This window comes from Piliocolobus tephrosceles, chromosome 4, assembly GCF_002776525.5.
Source record: "Piliocolobus tephrosceles isolate RC106 chromosome 4, ASM277652v3, whole genome shotgun sequence".
NCBI classification, from domain to species: Eukaryota; Metazoa; Chordata; class Mammalia; order Primates; family Cercopithecidae; genus Piliocolobus; species Piliocolobus tephrosceles.
The window spans coordinates 115,191,042-115,207,251 of record NC_045437.1 but is presented as its reverse complement, the minus strand read 5'-3'; the positions used below and the strand labels follow the sequence as shown (position 1 = coordinate 115,207,251).

At 43.8% G+C, this 16,210-nt stretch overlaps 1 protein-coding gene across 1 annotated transcript in view; it reads right to left on the bottom strand.

Annotated features, from left to right (window-relative positions):
* Window positions 1–4,843: 4,843 nt before the first annotated feature.
* DRD1 (dopamine receptor D1) overlaps window positions 4,844–16,210 on the bottom strand; it is a 202,197-nt gene continuing 190,830 nt past the window's right edge. The window contains exon 3 of the transcript XR_002724997.2: window positions 4,844–4,954. The gene's annotated coding sequence lies outside the window, so the exon portion shown is untranslated. The remainder of the gene's footprint in view (window positions 4,955–16,210) is intronic.

The following is a 16,210-nucleotide window of genomic DNA, read 5'->3' as shown; positions in this document are numbered from 1 at the left end:
AAAGTCAACATGAGGTCTGGAGGGAACGAACAAACCAAACTATAGTAGACAGCGAGTTTATGTCCACTGGAGAATTGCTTGCAAGAAAATAGTTTGGTTGTTTTTTTACCACTAAACATCCACCATGAGAAATAAAGGTATGGCCCAGAGCACGCAGAGATGAGGCTCACCTTTGAACCAGAGCACCGAAGTGTGGGCCATTCATTCAACCAAACCGTCTGAGTGTCATACCTGTTTCAAGGTTAGTGCTGCACTGAGAAGCAGTGATAAACTAGGATTCACCCTTTCTGCAGTCAGCCCGCAGCCTGGAGGGGAGAATGATGGATATGATTGCTCCAGTTCTGTGTAATACAACCCTTGAAAGAGAAATGCTCTGGGCACTGTGGCTGTATTCACGGGGACAACCCAATAGTCCATCCAGGCTAACACTGTCTTATAAGACCAACAAAGAAGGCTTGGAGACACTGTGGTCACCCCCTATGTAGGGAGACTATGCATTTGATTTGGGTTTGCCAGGGACAGTCTCAGTTTTTACCTGTTGATTTGGGTTAATTATCAATATCCCTCTCCACCTTCCCTTTCAAAAGAGACACAGTTTGAACAATAGATCACCCAATCCCTATGGCTTTCAACCACTAATCTGGGTGGCCATGTTTCAGACATTTTAAATGTAATGAAGAGAGTGTCAGCTTGGGAGTTAGGTAGGTCTAGGTTAAAATCTCAGCTCTGCCATATATATCCTGTGTGATCTTAGAAAAGATACTTCAATCTCCTGAGCCTAAAACTCCTTTCCTGTGAAATGAGCAGCCTATTCTGCATGGAGAAGGATTTTGTACATGAAGGTTGCAGAATAGATTGTAAATCACTACTCAAATAATGGATGCACCTCCCAATATATGGCACTATCATCAGTCCAGTGGCTCACTCAGGTCAAAACCCTAACAGAGTTAAATCTTAGATTATCTTTTTTTGCTTAGTCTCCAACATTCAATCCATCTACAAGTTATGGCAACTTTGTCTCCCATATTTATCCTAATGATGGCAGCACTTTGGACTCAAAGAAGAAAGGCTGCCACAAATGTCATCTTTTGAAAGCCACAGCCACCTCTGACCTCAACGTCTAACCGATTGTGCAAATGCCAGGGACTGTCTGCCACCTGCAACACGATCATCTTTTCTATTCAAGTTAGGAAGAGATTCAGGGACTCTCTACTCATGTGTTCTTCCCAGACTTCCATCACTGCTTAGGGCAGATAGTGTCCTTGAAAGTGCAAGCATTGAGCTCAGCTCTTACAGATCATCTCAAAACACTTCAGGGTCAATTTTTTTCTACCTTAACCACAGATGAACATTCCAATGGGGTTATGTGTTCCTACTAATCATTACCCAGGTCTTTTTCACCTTGTTGTCCATTTTCCCTTCAAATCAAGAGAGATTTCTCTACATCCACTCACTCTCCGAAACCATCAAAAGACGAAGGGGAAGAAACCCAAAAAAGTGTGTTATTAGCACGGCAAAGTGGAGTAGCCCTCGGCCAGCTGTCAGGAAACCCGGTTTCCAGCCTTATTCTTCTTGGGCGGTCTGTATAGACTTAAACATATCCTTTCCCACATGAACCTCAGGTTTTCTAACTGTAAGGTAAGTAGAGCAGGATTCAATTCTCTCTCATGATTTTTTTTTTTTTTTTTTTTAGAAGGAACCTCACTCTCTGGCCTAGGCTGGAGTGCAGTGGCACTATCTCGGCTCACTGCAACCTCCGCCTCCCGGGTTCACGCCATTCTCCTGCCTCAGCCTCCCAAGTAGCTGTGACTACAGGTGCCTGTCACCACGCCTGGCTACTTTTTTGTATTTTTTAGTAGAGACGGGGTTTCACCGTGTTAGCCAGGAAGGTCTCAATCTCCTGACCTCATGATCTGCCCGCCTCGGCCTCCCAAAGTGCTGGGATTACAGGCTTGAGCCACTGTGCCCAGCCTCTAATGATCTTCTGGCTCTGTTTCATCGTTAATGACTGTGGTGAATCGGAGAACAGTTAGAAGAACTTCTAATTTCCCCCTTAGAAGGTGTGTCTGGCTGTTTCTCCTGCTTTCATCTAAACTCTCATTTCATCATGCTGTATTGTTGCTTTCTTTCTACTTGTGTAATGGGTATGGATTTCAACTTCAAACTGAGGCAGGCAAAAATAGGGCTTTATTTTTCTATGACCAAACTTAGCTTCCATCTTTGAGCCCCTATGTCCTCTGGATAGAAGGAAACATAATTTTGCCAGTTCAGGGTAAGCTCAGTCACTGTTGAATTTTCACCATCTCATTTGTATCCATTTACATTTCTCACTCTCCTTTTTCTCTTCCCCTTCTCCTAAGGAAGATCTAAATGTGGAGGCCTTACATGCCACCCTGGCATCCAGGAAGAGGTACCCGTTTCCAACTTTGTGGAGGCTTCTACTGACATGTAGAGCACTCACCTGTACTTGATTTATTGGTTTTATTTATTCTTGATACACTTGCTCCTCAGGAGTCCACATCGACATCCACAACCCCCTCGGTTTTCCCAGGACAGAGGTACACCAGGCTCTCTGCATCTCCCTTTCCCTGGCCACAAGCCATCTCTCGAGTGTCTGGCCCGCCTAGAGAGATGTCCTGCAACAACTGCTGGTCTTCCATGTCCAGGTTACTGCTGAGCCTTTGCAAGGCTGTCTCCTTCCAGAGTGCCAGATGAGAGTCTAGCCGATCTTGGTTTCTGAACATGCATCTGAGGCGTCTATGGTTCTCTCTCTGGGACTCAGGCTGGGAGTCCTACCTTGGGGTCTGCTTAGAAACACTCATGTGTGCCTCACAGTCTTCATTCTCCTCCTACTTCCCTGCCTCACCTCCCCTACAGGACGTTTGCCAAGCCTGGGGTGGAAGGCGTGTTTTTTTCCCAATGTACGTTTATGAAACAAACCATTACAGTGGCTTTTTACGGAGTCAAATGTTTTAACTAGAAAGAAGAAGAGGAAGAAGAAGAAGAAGAAAAGAGAGTAAGAGAAGGAGGAGGAGGAGGAGGAGGAGGAAGCATTTTATGTCTCAAATTTCTAGACTCTTGCAATTATAGATTCTTAATTTTAATTATAGATTCTTAATTTTAAAGAAATTTACTCCATTATGGGTCTCAAGATTTGTTTTGGAATCTTCTACCAATAATTTTTCTTGGCTATAGATGGTCCCCTCCTGAATGATAGGGCCATGTTCTCTGGATAGTGAAAGTGAATGAGTACACGGAGGTGGAGGAGCATGAGACGGGGGAAGGTAGTTCTGGCTACTGTCTCAGGATATTATTGTGCCACCATAATTGCCTGCCTTGCCCGTGGCCCCTGAGCCCCTTACAGACAAACGTGTGATCATGATTGTCTACTCTGAACCTCTAGGCCTGGCCCAAAGGCTCGGAGTGTGCAGAATAATTTTCTTATAATATCTCAGACATAGAATGTCCTGTCTCTTCTTCACATTTTCTTTGACCTGAAAACTTGTCATTACATTTTAGTTTCTCCAAGGATCAAAGGAAAGAATAGGGAAGTAATCATTTTCCTTTCTTTTCAGAGTAACATGACAAAAAAGTTGCATCTGCCTTTGTCTGGTCATAGACTATACTGGTCAGCATCTTTACCCGCCCTCTGTGGATGCCCTCTCTGAACGATTAGCAAGGAAATGCCATTTGTGAGAAATGTTCTGCATCCAGAATACACAGTGAATTGTCTGTGCAGAGGATAAATATTAGAGGAGATTTAGACTGATGAGCACTTAAAAAAAAAAAAAAGAATGGTATTCTCAGGGGTAATACAGAGAATGGGGCACCCAGGGAGGTATAGCCAGAGAGATCTAGCAATAAGCATGAACCGAGGCAATGTGAAGGAGAATAGGCACTGGGAGGGTGGTCCTAAATCTACTCCCACCTGAAAATAATTGTGTCATCTTAACCTTATGGGTGAGCATGGATCCTGGTGCTAAAAGCCAAGGCCTTTCCCCCTAGGATCCAGAACCTAGGTTGACTAACATAAAAATTGCAATTTTTTTTTTCATCCCTTCTGTTTCAGCACTTTCTCCCATGAAGGCAAATAGAGGTCTCATCCTCTCCGCACCAGAATCCCCAGTTCCTTGGTGTTCCTCCTGTTCTCCACTCCTGACCTTTCTCCGCTGTTCCTGCAGCCAGTCTAGTGCCTCTGACCACTTCTCTTTCAACCTATCAATATGCTAAAGTCTTTCTCAGTCCAAAAACACTCTCCCATGACCCTGCCTGGCCTCTTAGCTACTGTGCTGTCTTGTCCTTCTAGCCAAGCTGGGGAGAGTAGGCTACAATGACACTCTCATCACTGCCTCTGCTCTGATCGCTTTAGCCACTGCAGTTCTGGCTCCTGGCTTCTGGGTCCAGAGACCATGAGCCCCACAGGACAAATAATGTCTCTCCTGTTCTCTCTAACCTCCAGCACAAGGTCTGGCAAGAAATGTTTGATAGATCCACAGGTGCCTGAGCAGGTGCATGGGTGACCGTCTGGCTGGTTGAGCTACTGGGAGATCCATTCAAGGTAAATCTCTCAGATGGATTTATTAATATTTTAAACTTAGAAGAGGGAAAAAGCAAGTTATATCAAACTGTCTTTTTATTAAAAAGCTGAATAGCTAAGTGGCATCATCTGTCATGCAGTATAACAAGGACAGAGGTCTTAAGACAGGATGGGACTGTTTCCTTGCTTCAGGCAGGCATATTGCTCTGAGAGATAATTTGGGATCTGGGAGAAGAGCTAGAATGAGGCAGTGTCTCTGAGAATCAGAGCACCAGTGTCACATCAGCAGCCAGCAACTGGTGATGAGGAAGAAGGTGGTAGATTCGAGGCATCACATGTCCTCTCTGCTGGTGTCCTTTGCTTCAGCCCATCCAAGGTGATAGAGAGCTCTGTCCCCTTCGCTGATGTGACACAGGACTGGGAAAAGCAGGAGAGAGGAAGGATCAGTGGGCTCAGGGAGGAGGGCACACACTGCACACATCTGCAACAGCATCTACAGTGTGATGTCGCACAGATGACGCTCTCTCTCTGAGCCTCCCTTGTGTCCAGAGAGAAACACAGAAAACAATCCTCATTGCACAGGGCTGTGGGGAAGGTAAAGTGAGATCAATATCCAGAAGCCAGGCCCAGTGTCTGGTGGACACCTGCTCCCTTCCCACCTTCAGGATTCCAGCTCCCTGAGAACACGCAGCAGACAGTGATGTTTTAGACCTTGGTCCCTTGTGCCAGTCAGAGGTGTGAATCCTGTTAGCTTTTCATTTGCAAGGACAACAAGCATTCCAACTCCTTTCCAGTTTGCACTGCTGTGGATGACTCGATTCTGCTATTTGCTGTAGGTAGTCTATCGCCTTTCCTCAAAGGTAGGCCCACCAGACCTGGGATTGGGCCTGCCATGTCCCCCACTGTGTGCCCGCCACCTGGCATGCAATAAAGACTCCAAGTATGTTTTCAACATTCAAGGAATACCCATTGTTTGTCACTGCTTTACAGTTGATAAAATGTTTCTGCTGCACCATGTCATTTAACACTTATTGCTGATGAATGAAATGGGCCTTACAGCTTGCTGGCTTGGGGCAACCTGGGTTCAAACAGCCCTCACTAGATATATGACTTTGACCCAATTACTTTTCTAAGCCTCAGTTTCCCACTTTTAACATGAGGATCATGTTAGAATCTACTCCATAGGTTTTGTGGCAAAAATTGCAATGATGATAGATGCGGAGAATGTGATGTAGTGCCCTGCACATAGCAAGTGCCCACCTAGGTCACCTGGGCTTCTCACCAGCCTCATTCTACTGATGAGGCCTCTAATTTCCAGAGAGTTGAAGTCAATGGTCCAAGGTCACACAGAGAGCCAGCGTCAAAACCAAGACTGGAATCCATTTTTTTTTTCACTCCAAATGCGTTGCCCATTCTGTTCTATGATTATAGCAGCTAACATGTGCTGTTTCCCGAGTACAAAACTATGCTAAGAACTTCTCATGTATTAGCTCTTATAATGCCCAAGACAATCCCAAGACAGTTCTATAATTATCCCCACTGTACCGATGAGAAACCAAGACCCAGACATTAAAGTAACATGCCCAAGGCCACAGGGTTCTTCCACGGCCAAGCTGGGTGCCCACCCCGGCAGCTGGGGAGCTCCTGCCCTCCTGCCGAGCTGTCTTCCCCTCAGTGTGGGCTGGAGCCTGCCAGCCAGAGACAGCTGGTTGTTAAGTATCCAGGAATTTTTACTGCCTGCTTGTTAAATCATTGTTCGCTAGAAATTGGTCACGGTGGGAGTATAGACACCACAGCAGCTGGCACACACTGCAGATCAGGGCTTTTGTTGTTGTTGTTAAACCTGAGGACAAGTTTGCCAGCCTCCTATCTTTTTAACTCTGCTGCACAACTTATACTTGGGAGATGACTTTTTCCCAGTCCGAAGTTACTCTTCGTTGGGAAAACTTAGGGGGAAAAAAAGCACAGATGGTGAAGAGAGTTTTTCTCAACCTAACGCAGTGGACTGATGATGTCATCGAAGGCTTAATTGGTCCCCTGCCCATAGATGGCTGCTGAGTTCCTGCACTAGTGAGAAGTGTGCCCATCCTTGGCAAGTGACCACCTGCTTCTCAGCCCAAGAAGGTATAAGCTGGTAGTCATAGCATGTAGTTAACTCACATCCAATGGGCACTCCATAGAGAAGGTGGCATATTCCTCCAGCATTTATTTGCCCCAGTAACCAAGCTCCCACTCTGTGCTTCTTCATGCCAGGCACTGAGTTACACTCTGGAGGCTCAGAGATGAGTCAATAGTCAACAACGGTCTTGTCCTCAGGGATCTTGCAGTCTTACAGAAGAGACTGACAGAGCAGAAAACAATTTGGGGTCTCTGTAGAAAGTGTTGGAATTTCTATGCACAAGGCACAAGGGGCACACCCAGGAGGAGAGAGGACTTGTATCTGGATCAAGGAATCAAAGAAGGCATCACTTGAGTGGGGATATTTGAATATGAAAGAGCTTAAGGATGGTTTCCCAAATAATAAAAATAAAACGGCATTCCAGACAGAGAAAACACTCTGTGCAAAAGCCAGTAAGGATAGGAGAACTGTGTGTTTTTTATATCCTTACAGAAGTTTTAACTATCTGGAATTAATGATGCAAGTAGGATTAGCAAGGGTGATGAGAGGGGAGAGATGGCCAGAGGCTAAGGTACAAAGGCCTGGAAGATAAGATGTATCCGTTAGTTATCTATTGCTGTGTAACAAAGCATCCCAGAATTGAACGGCTCAAAACATCATATTGCTTATTATCTCTGATAATAAGTTTCTGTATCCATAATCTGGGCATGGCTCAGTTGGGTGCTCTAACTCAGGGTTTCCCCTGCAGTTATATTTGATGTCAGTCAGGGCTGCAGTCATCTGAAAGCTTGGATTTGCTTTCAAGGGAGCTCACACACAAGGTTGGTAAATTGGTGCTGGATCTTGGCTGAATGTCTCTGTTCTTCTCCACATGGGCCTCTTCATGGAGCTGCTTAGGTGTCCTCACAACATGGAGGCTTGATTTCTCCCAAGTGGGTTATTCAATGTAGAAGGAGGTATCCATGATACCAGGATCATTGAGGACCATCTTGGAGGATGACTATGGCATCAAGTCAGGAGTTTATCTTGTAGCTGATGGGAGGTGTTGGAATGGGAAGCAGGAGTAGATGCTCTTCTTAAGCATCAAAAGCTGCCTTGTCAAGCAGTGAGTAGACTAATGCAATTTACTCACACTCGGCATTGCATCTTGACTCCTGGAAATTCTCTTGAAATCCTCAAATAAGTTCCACCACTTGTCATTTGTGTGACCTTGGGCAAGTCATTTTCTCTCTCCTAAATTCAGCTTCCTGTTCTGTAAAATAGGGTTTATTTTACCTGTCTCACAGGATTATGGAAAGGCTTAGCAAAATAAGACATTCAAAAGACTTAGCACAGTGCCAGGCACTTAGTTAAATAAGGAGCAGTTATTAAGGTTCTCAACATGATAGAAATCAACACTTTAAATTGAAGCAAATGCTGCATATTCACCCATTCCCTAGAGGGGGGCAAACAGTTCCTTTGAGCCAGGACTTCCATACTTGCAAAAGCCAATGACCTACCATTTCACTGTAGAAGGGTGAATTTAATACATGGGCTTCTTGGTAATGTTGAGTAATTTGTACAACGTTTTGTTTTTGGACTCATTCTTGAATGAGGATAGAGCTTTTATGTCAAAAGGAAGGTTTAATTTTACTGAGAAGATTCGTCTTATAGAAAGCCCTCAGCAAGACCCAGGGCCTTTGTAAGTGGGCACCATTGATTTGGAAAGTCCCAGTGATGTCACTGGGGACAAGAGTATGACAGGATCTCTGAATACAGAAATACTCTAGGACTCCTCCTCCTGGTGAAAGAGATGAAAGAACAGTGTTCTTGCTTCCATAAAAGCCTTGTTTCCAGATGATTTTGCTCTTAGCTTCCCAGAGATTGGTCCCCTAGGCCACAGGTTCTCCTTTATGGCAGCAAAGTATGTTGGGCTTTGCCTCAATCTTGGGGCTTAGCTTCTGAAGGACAGGGCTGGGAAGTGACCTTACCCTCAGCCAGCCTCTGTGTCCTGCCCTTGACACATGCGTGCCACACCTTCCCTGACTTCTTAGCAGTATTCCCTTCCTCTCTATGGGCCTTACCTGTTGGTGTATGGAAGTTTATTAAGGTTGGTGAAGACTTTAAATGTGTATTCTTCATAACTTTTATGTTTTTGTGTGTTTTGATGCTACAGAAATAATAGCACAAACAAAAATTCCCATGGCAGCATTCTTATAATAACCAAAGACAGCGAAGAAACAAAGTTAATGTCCAAATTATGTAAAAGTTTAAATACTTTATGATACCTCTAGACAATTGAAACTAAGCCTGCACTAAAATGAATGCACCCAAGAGAAAGGAAAACAGGCATAGACACAAAGACTTGCACGGGAAAGCTTACAGCATCATTCATAGCAGCCAAAGGTGGAAACAGCCCAGGTGTCCATCAAGCGGTGAGTGAATAAGCAAAATATGCTATACCCATGCAACGAAGGGATACTCAGCAATAAAAGTAACAAAGTGCATGCTACAGCATGGATGAACTTCAAAAACGTGATACTAAGTGAAAAAAGCTTTATGCAAAGACCACATATTGCATGATTCCATTTATATGAAATGTCCAGGACAGGCAAATCCATAGAGACAAAAGGATTAGTGGTTGCCTGGGGCTGAGGGTAAGGGAGCGTTACCATGAGTGAGCACAAGTTTTCTTTTAGGGATGATGACCCCTAAAAGATTTGTTCTCAAATTGGATTGTGGTGATGGTTGCACAACTCTATGAATTTACTACAAATAACTTGTACATTTATTTGAGCTGTATACTTAAAATGGGGGAATTTTATGAAATATAAATTATACCACAATAAAACTGTCTAAAAGAAAAAAGAATGCAGCCAACCTTTGTATGTTAACCTAGGCAGATGTCTAGGATAGTGGTGACACAAACTAGAGCCAATTGCACATTAATATAGAGAGCAGTATTGTATTTTTTTCTTTACACACAAAAGGGAAAAAATCTGTATATATGTACATTCATTCACATTTGCAACAAAACTTGGAAATTTCAGAAAAGACATTGTATTGGGCAGGGATCCCTAGAAGGATAGAACTAATAGAATAGATGTGCATATGAAGAGGAGTTTATGAAGGAGAATTGATTCACACAGTCACAAAGTGAAGTCTCGTGTAGGCCGTCTGCAAGCTGAGGAGCAACAAAGCCAGTCTGAGTCCCAAAACCTCAAAAGCAGGGGAGCCAATAGTGCTGCCTTCAGTCTGTGGCTGAAGACCCCAGAGCTCCTGTCACATCACTGTTTTGTAAGTCCAAGAGTCCAAAAGTTAAAGAACCTGGAGTCTGACGTTCGAGGGTGGGAAGCACAGAGAGAAAGATGCAGACCAGAAGACTCAGCAAGTCTGCTTATTCCACTTTCTTCTGCCTGCTTTAGTCTCGCCACGCTCGCAGCTAATTAGACGGTGCCCACCCAGACTGAGAGTGGGTCTGCCTCTCCCAGTCCACTGACAAATGTTAATCTCCCTTGGCAACACCCTCACAGACACACCTAGGAACAAGACTTTGCATCCTTCAAGCCAAGCAAGTTGACATTCAATATTAACCATCACAGACATGCACCAGGAACAGCTGAGGTGGGCTGTGGAGGGACAGTCAGTAGCCTGGACATTGACTCTGCCCCTAAAAGCTGACTACACACTTATTCTGCTCCCTTGGTGAATGTTTCATTAATTGCCTATGATAACTAAAAAAAAAAAAAAAAAAAAAAAAAAAAGCTCTTACCCTCATACAAGTTGTTCTTTTGATTGCTAAGAAGCAAATCACATTTTTTAGTTCATCTTTTGGGTTATAACTGTATGCAAAGGACCATCCTTGAACAGTTTATATATGATCTAGATCAGAGAGTTCTCAAAGGTAAGCATGCATCAGAATCACCAGGAGGGCTTGTTAAATACAGATTGCCAGGTCCTAACCCTGAGTCTTTGACTTAGTAAGTTTGGGGTGGGGCTAAATAATTTGCATTTCTAATACGTTTCTAGGTAAGGCTATTGCTGCTGCTCTGGGTACCATACATTGAGAGCTGATGCTCTGAATAGATTAGAAAGTGTAGCTAAGTGTCAAACAGATGGGAGTTCAGGCTCCAGCTGCACCTCCAAGTCACTTGACCTTGGGTAAGTCATTTTGTCCTCTGAACCCCATTTTCCTTGTTTGTAAAACAGATAATGCTATTGGGCATTACCTGAGACAGACATTTGCCTAACACTTGACACTTTCCCATGAGTGCCTGTTCCCTCCAGCTCTCTCGTGAACCACAATGCTTGCATACTTAATTAATGGTCATGGTAATGAACACAGTGGCCATAACACAGCTGTGGAATCAAACGGAGATAGGAATCAACTCCAGTTCTATGACTTGCCAACTGTGAGGACCCCAGTGAGTTCATTAGCCTCTTTGAGCTTCATCTTCCTCTTTTTAAAAAATTGTGACAAAATCGTGTCAGCATCTACCTTATAGTGTTTGAAATATTATTGTATACCTGGCACATAATAAGCACTGGGTAAAGGAAAGTGTTTACTACTGGCAGTTTCTCTGGGTCAACAGAAACTCTGCTGTGCCACAAAGATGTGCCCAAGGGATGTAAAGTGTCCATAAAGAAGCAGACATAGAGGGGAACAAATAAATATCCAAAAAGTTTACATTTTGAAGGTATAAGACAAATTTTCAAGAGGAAAGTTAATAGTGTAATACATTTGTTTTGAAAATAATTAATACCCAATGGATGGAGATGGAATAAAGACTGTGTTGAGGTCTTAGATCCTTCAACATCAGAGAAGACACACAAAATTGATCCAAAGACTGGAGTCAATTTCTGAATTTCCCATGGTCATTTGCAATAATGGACTGCTTGTTCAACAGTCCATGATTTCTCTTGGAAACCATGGTGTTGGCCTCATCTCTTTATATAAGGGAATTGGGAGCCAGAAGGACTAAGTGAACTGATGTGAGGATAGGAAAAGTCAACCTAATGGTTCATTTGTCACTGACCCTTTGCCTAGCCTGGGGCAAAACTACACAAATTCATTTGCATGGTTTTTGTCTTGCTCAATTCACTTAATCAGAAGAGTAATGATGGCAAATTAAAACACATGCCATTGATCTGATACATAAATGAGAGATGGGCAAGGGCAGAGAGAAGAGTAGGTGAGTGACAGTGGGTGTGACCCTTTGCAGTCCTGGTTTTGAGCAGTGACCTCAGTATTTGCTGAACTATAGTTGAACCCATGCAGTGGAAAATATCTTTTGGTAGACCTGTAAGCATAATCTCAACCAAAACAATAGAACAGAAATATGCAGATGATTTTAAAAAGAAAAAAATACTTTTAATAAATAAATCCAGCACTTTTCTGAGTATTCTATCATCAAGAGGCTAGCTCTTACATAGTATCTTGGTTTCAGGTTCAGCAAGTTTATTTCCTAGTTAGTCAATACAACTTCTTGATGGAGTCTTGTGTGTCAGTAAAGACCTTTTAGACAATGGCTACCTGGACAGCCATGTGGCTGTATCTACACAGGTCCTTCAAGAGTGGAGGTGAAGAGAATACTGGGGAGGGAGGGATCTGAGTTGAGTCCCAGCTTTATAAAGGTGATGGTCAGTTCACTTTCTTTCTCTGATCCTCTTGCCTTATCCCTAAAATGGGCAGAATGCTTATCTCTCAAAGCTATAGGGATTAAACAAGATGATGTTTGTGAAATGTCTAGTGCATAGTAAATTCACAGTAAATGTGAGTTGTTATAATTGTCATGAGGCTGTATAGAATGTTCCATTCCTTTGGAATGGTGCTTCTCCCACTGAGCTTTGATTGAGTTAATCAAGTGTAGCAATTACAGATCTGCCTTATTAAATTTTTTTAAAACATCTTTGTTATCAGAAGTGAACAAGTATTAGAGTCCATAAGCCCAGTTAGCAAAGTGCTAACCCAGCAGATCAAAGAAAAGAACAGCATATTTTATTCTAGCAACTATAAGGAAGAGGAAACAGAGAAGAGAAACAGGAAATAACACTTTCTGAATTGAGTATCTATTGTGCGCCAGGCACTGTCCTAGATTTTGCATAAATAAATTGCCCAGGGTCACACACAACTAGGAAATGGCAAAGTTAAGATCTGAACTCAAGACTGGTACAGCCCAAAACCTTTGCTCTATTCAGCTCTCTGAGGCCAACACCCCAGCCCTTCAGCCAGGGTCCCTTTTCAACCCACCTGGTGACTTTGTCTTGGAACTAAAATAATTAGTTAGATAAAAGTCTTATTAACAATGAATTCTAAAAGACCTAATTTCCTACCATAAGTAGCAGGTCGCAAACAGAATCTGATCGTGGAATCTATTATGCTCTTAAGTATGAATAGGACATGATACAAGCAATGCTGGTATTAAGGCAGTCTCCATGGAGATCAGCAAAAGTGCTCAATTGTTTCAGAAAATGATTAGACCAATTTGTGCCTCTTTCCACCTCCCTGCAGTTGAGTGGCAGTAAGGAAATCAGACCCAGAGATGGCTCCCTGAGCAAGGAAATGTTATAGTTTGAACCTCAAGATTTAAGAAGGATGCTTGAGATAGCACAAGTCTTCAAGGAACAAATCAGGATTTCACTGCCAAAGTAGTTAGCATTGGGCTTTCTAAAATACATCTTAAGAAAAAAATGTTTTTCCACTGCATTTGGATGACAATCCAAACTCCTATGCATGGCCTAGAAGGAATTACTTCACGACTCCAGCTGCACCAACTTCGTCTTGTATCCCCACCCTCACGCTCACCTCCCTCCAATCACAACAGCATTCTTTTTATTTTGTTTTGTTTCATTTTTTAGATGGAGTCTCACTCTGTTGTCCAGGCTGGAGTGCAGTGGCACAATCTTGACTCACTGCAACCTCCACCTCCTGGGTTCAAGCAATCCTCTTGCCTCAGCCTCCCAAGTAGCTGGAATTGCAGGCATGAGCCACCATGCCTGGATAATTTTTGTATTTTTAGTGGAGACAGGGTTTCACCATGTAGGCCAGGCTGGTCTCAAACTACTGATCTCAGGCAATCCACCCATCTCGGCCTCCCAAAGCGCAAGGATTATAGGCATGAGCCACTGAACCTGGCCCAATCACAACAGCATTCTTTCTGCTCTGGACACACATATCAGGTCACTCGCTCCTCAGAGACTTCGCACCTGCTGTTCCCTCTGCTGGGAATGTTCTTCCAGGCTAGATCTCATGACAGCAAGCCCTTCCTGCCATTGGGGTCAGCACCAATGAAAGTTCCCAGGCACTTTCCTAACAGCCCAGTGCTGCCTTCCTTCCCTTCCCCTTCACTTTCTATCACAAACTTTGTTTTCTTTTTCAAAGCACATTGGGATTTGGACTTTTTTTTTTTTTTTATTGTTGTTTGGTTTTGTTGATGTCTTTTTCTCCAGAATGAAAATTCTGTGAATGATAAGACCTTACCTGTTTTGTTCACTGCTGTCTCTGCCTAAGACAGAGACTTGCGTTTTGTAAACATTGAATACACATTTTTGAATGAAAACAATAGTATTTATCAGTTTGGAATAAGAAAGAGGAGAGACAGAATGTGAAATAAAATGTGGTTTTTTACCTCTGTTTTGTTCTCTGCCTAGAAGGTCCTCAACTCAGTTCCCGAAAACCTGACAAATTCCTAGGCATCTTCAAAGTCCAATTCAGAAATGCGATGTATTTCCTGCCACTCTCCCATAAGAGGCAACCACTGACTTTCTGTGTCATCTATCTATCTCGCACCCACCTCTATTTTCACCCCCTGACACTATGCTGTGTTTGTTTATTTATGTGTTGGTCTCCCCCACTTGCATATGAGTTCCCCAAGGGCAGAAACAGTCATGTTGGTCTTGTATTTCACAGCTGAGACACTGTCTGGCATATACGAGGTTCTCAACCAGTGTCTGGGAAATACATTGAATTGAAATGAAATAAATAGGGAAAGCTATTTTTAAACATTCTGAAGCCGTAAAGGATAGCCACCTAGTTTATTCCAATTTAACAGCTATTCAACAAAATCCAGAAAATGATGAGACTACCGAGAAACTGTAGCTTATTTGGAATAAATAAAATTAAGCTTCTGTCTTTAATTGCAGTAGCTCATAAACTTGGCCGGGACAAACAGTGGCAACAGAGAATTAAGAAGAGTAGAAATGTTGTCACATGCATGTGGCACCTCCTTTCTATTAAGCCTTGTGTGCCATCCTGGGGATTCAGAGCACTGGGCATTATCGCCCTCTATCTATGAATGCCTGCCGCGTCTTCTCCAACAAGAAGGCTCTGTCCACCTCAAGAACATCTTTGAAGACCTCAGGGCTCCTTTGGGAATGGGGTGGGAGCTGAGTGAAGAGCCCAGGAGCAGGCCTTCTACTCAGCCATGGAAGACATGACAGATGAGACCTGAAATCGAACCCCTACTCAGTCTGCGACGCCAGGTGCGTCACCCCTCCACATACCTCAACATCTTGCTCTATAAAATGAAATTGTAAGGCCGGGTGCAGTGGTTCATGCCTGTAATCCCAGCACTTTGGGAGAACGAGGGGGGCAGATCACGAGGTCAAGAGATCGAGACCATCCTGGCCAACATTATGAAGCCCCATCTCTACTAAAAAATATAAAAATTAGCTGGGCGTGGTGGTGCAAACCTGTAATCCCAGCCCCTTGGGAGGTTGAGGCAGGAGAATCGCTTGAACCCGAGAGGTGGAGGTTGCAGTGAGCCGAGATCACGCCACTGCACTCCAGTCTGGCGACAGAGGGAGACTCCATTTCAAGAAAACAAAAGAAGATGGAATTGTAGCATCTGCCAGTTAGGACTGTACTGAGGTTCAGATGGGATACCTCAGTGTTTCCCAACGTGCAGAGGCTGCAGAGCATTCATGGAGGAGAGGTGATCGTAGACGGTGCAGGCTGCAGAGTATTCATGGAGGAGAGGTGATTGTAGACGTGCAGGCGGCAGAGCATTCGTGGAGGAGAGGTGATCATAGACATGCAGGCTGCAGAGCGTTCACGGAGTAGAGGCAATCATAGACGGTGCAGGCGGCAGAGCATTCGTGGAGGAGAGGTGATCGTAGACATGCAGGCTGCAGAGCGTTCATGGAGTAGAGGCGATTGTAGACGGTGCAGGCTGCAGAGCATTCGTGGAGGAGAGGTGATCGTAGACGGTGCCAGACTTCCGATTTCTCCTAGGAAGAGGTCTCCATATGCTGCTGATATCGTTAACACCTCCTCTAACCCATGCTGATCTCCCTTTCCTTTTCTCAAGAGGCAGAACAGAAGGCTTCCAGCTCAGAGCCATGACAGGCAACCATACACAGTGGCCACACAGTCCCCACGCAAGCCATGAAGACACATGCATGTTTCCTCTACTCTCTGCACACATTCTATTCAACCCCAGTCTCTCCTACATACCTTATTCCATTTCACGCAGTGGAAGCCATTAAATGAAGATCCTGAGAGCTATTTCACAAGTCTTCAACTCCTATTAGCTGGGATCTCATATATAGGGACTTCGTGGCCCCCATTTGTCTAG